A 3,442-nucleotide genomic window follows, 5' to 3' on the forward strand; every position below is an offset into this window, starting at 1 on the left:
TGCCTATTGTGTGGTCTCTCCAGGAGCATATGAATATATGTGGGTAGTATCTGTGGTGTAGTGCTATAATGTTTTAATCATTATAACAAAAACTTGTATGTGAAACTCCATTATCACTATACAATTCACTTCTTCATACAAAGGAGATAGATAAAGGTGAAGATAGAAATATCAAAAGACGTAGAAAGTAACCATTCTGTGATGAAGAAATATGGAGCAAAGTAAAGAAATAGGCTTAGGACAAGGCAAACATCGAGTTCAAGTATAGCTCTTCCAGTTACTCCCTAAAGGAACTGAAGCAGATCATTTACTGTTCTTGAGTCTCAGTTTTCTTGTCTATAAAATGGGGACCTGCATATTAGGGGAAAGTAAATCCATCTGGTAACTACAATTGACAACACTATATTATTCTTAATTCAGAAAAAAAGATTTTTGAGAAACTTTCATGACTTATACATTGTTTTTTTAACCTAATATTCCTCAATAATCAAAGACAAAAACACTTTATCAGTGGAATTTACTTTATGATAAAGTTTAAGAATGCTTCAAAAGTTAGAGAATTCTATTGTGTTCTATTTCATTGTTTTATATATATAAATAATTATGTTTTGGATTCTTAGCAGCTTATTGATACTGGGGTTCTTCCTTCTACCTGAAAAAAAATTTTTTTTTAACCTGAGAAAGACCACTCCTTCTCAAAGTCAATACCCTAGTAGAAACTTACTTCAAATGAGATTAATTAAAACTACTATAGTTCTAATTGATAGAAATTCATAGTTACAAAGTCCTTAAATGAAATTATATGGTACAAGACACCTGAGGTAATCTTTGTAATATAAAATTGACTAGTTTTATTTTTCCCAAATTAAATCCAAATTTCCTTGGAGCATTTAGTCTGAGATATCTTAATGAAAATTGTTTGGCTTTTTATTTTAATAATTTTCACCACTAGTCTCTTACCTATATGCAATTTTAGAGTTAATGTCAATGAAATAATTATACTCAAATGCACTTAAAAGAAATATGCAGCAATGAAATTTTAATTTGTGTTCCTTGTAGCTAATACATAAGGAAAATTTGATGAGAATGATGGGAAGAAATATGATATAGTTTTAAAAATGGAAGCAGAACAGAATTTTTTTTTTAAGGCTCCCCTCTAATTAGATATTGTCACTATAGTAGACAAGTTAAGTTTAGAGTGTGTCCCTCTGCAGAGGAGTGAGAAATCCAAGTGCAGTTTCAGAGAAGTGTAATATAATTAGAAAATCCTTGGTGAATCATTGATATAAGGAAAGACATTTAAAACCCAGTCATGGCCCTTTTTAAAAAATCAAACTCCATTAAACAGAAACCCTGAGAAAAATCTGTAAACTCAGTCACACAGGTAAAATAAGGAAATTGAAGTGGTCAATACTTCACAGCCCTCTGTGCTCGGCTACCTGTGATTTGTTTCACGAACAGTGACCCTGGTGGCAGGAAATTGAAAGCCAGATACTCCTACATATATTGTTCCTTACTGTGTGGTATTTAACACATAATGGTAGCTGCACAACCACAAGTCATGGGTGGGGATGGGTTACTACAGAGACAATGCAGGGGGCTTACCCTACTAGCACAGAGTACATATAGTGTACACAGTACACATAGTACACATAGTACAGAGAATACCATACATGGATCATATAGGATATAGTATACAGAATATAATTCAACCATGTGAAAACACAAACTCAAGTCATCTCAGACTATTCTTTCTGCTTAAAATTCAGTGGTTTCTGGTCTCACTAAAAGCCCAAGTTCTTCCAAAGATCTACAATGCTGCAATAGGGTTCCTTATTAGGCTATCTGATCTTATCTCCTACCATTCTTCCCTTTGATTGTTCTCTTTCAGCCACACTAGCAAAATTCTGAAAACTCAAGAGAATAGCCTATGCCTTAGGACCTTTCTGCCTGTGCTTTCCCTTGGACCCAAAACACTCGTTTTCCCAGACAACCATGCACCTTACTCCCTCAAGTCAGGTTTCTGCTCAAATATAACCTAACAGGCTTGGCCACCTCACTAAAAACTAAACAACCCATTGCCCAATTTCCTCTTTTCTTGCTTTACTTTTCTCCATGGCACTTATCACTTTTAAAATACTTTATATTTTATATATTTAGTTTTTGTTTATTGGTGATCTTCACCCTACCAGAATTAAAGCTCTATCATGGCATGGATGCCTAACAAGAGAAGCTGTAACAGTTAAGAGCTCAGTAAATATTTGTTGGAAAAGTAATTGAAGTATGAATGAATGAAAGTGTGTTTGTCTTTTAATCACATCTCTTATTGCAGCAAATGCATGAGAGTGCTAGTTTTTGTGGGTTTTTTTAATGTCCAGAATGAATAAGACATGGACTCCTTTTTTTTAAAATATTTTTATTTCTAGCAGAGAGAGAGACAGACAGCGTGAGCAGGGGAGGGTCAGAGAGAGAGGGAGACACAGACTCTGAAATAGGCTCCAGGCTCCGAGCTGGCAGTCAGCACAGAGCCTGACGTGGGGCTCGAACCCACGAACCGCGAGATCATGACCTAAGCGAAAGTAGGACGCTTAACCAACTAAGCCACCCAGGTGCCCCCATGGACTCCTTCTTTAAAATACTTATGGTTCAGTAGCAGAAACTGTCTTTATAAATAACATTTATAGAGTATAAAGAATCCTAAGTATTCGAAGGGCGATGGGGTCAAGTCAAGTCAGAAAACACACTGCATCCAGCTATAGAAATCAGAGAAGCTTCATGGAAGAGCTGGCATTTGAGTTTTTAAAAATAAAGGGGGTCTATATATTATCCATATAAATGAGTGTCCAGGAGGGTAAGAGAATTCTATAAACAAAGGGTCAAATCCTATGTATGTGGTCACTGAGCACATAACATTAAACTTTACTGTCGAGCTGCAACATAAGACATATAAAAACAAACCCAGCAAGAAGAATAGAAAGGTAAAGTCAAATTGTAAACATTCTCATCAAAGAGGCATCATTTTGATAATATTTAATTTAATATTTGAATATAATTTCTTTGATCCCTGCTTGTCCTTGGACTTTATTATTATGCTTTGTCTTAATTACTTTTTAAGTTTCACTTTCTTCTGGGAAAAATTTTGGCAGTCAGTAAGAAATGGAATGTTTTCTGGAGGTGGGAGGGCGGGAAGCAGCTAGGAACTCTTCTTCTTCTCATCTCTTCTCTTCATCATCTGTCTTCCCTATGGATCAAGGTGACCAGATGTGTCCTTCCCAGCCAGAGGCTCAAAATCCTACCTGCTGTGGGGCAGTATGAGGCAGGTGAAAGCAGTTAGCATCAGAGAAATAGTTTTATAGGGAGCTGGTAAGTAGGAGAAATTAGATCCAGACTAAGAGATTTATGACCAACTCTGTTTTGGATCATGCTTTGGGTGGTTTTAGTT

The sequence above is a fragment of the Crocuta crocuta genome, unplaced genomic scaffold (genome assembly GCF_008692635.1).
Source record: "Crocuta crocuta isolate KB4526 unplaced genomic scaffold, BGI_CrCroc_1.0 scaffold723, whole genome shotgun sequence".
In the NCBI taxonomy this organism is placed as follows: domain Eukaryota; kingdom Metazoa; phylum Chordata; class Mammalia; order Carnivora; family Hyaenidae; genus Crocuta; species Crocuta crocuta.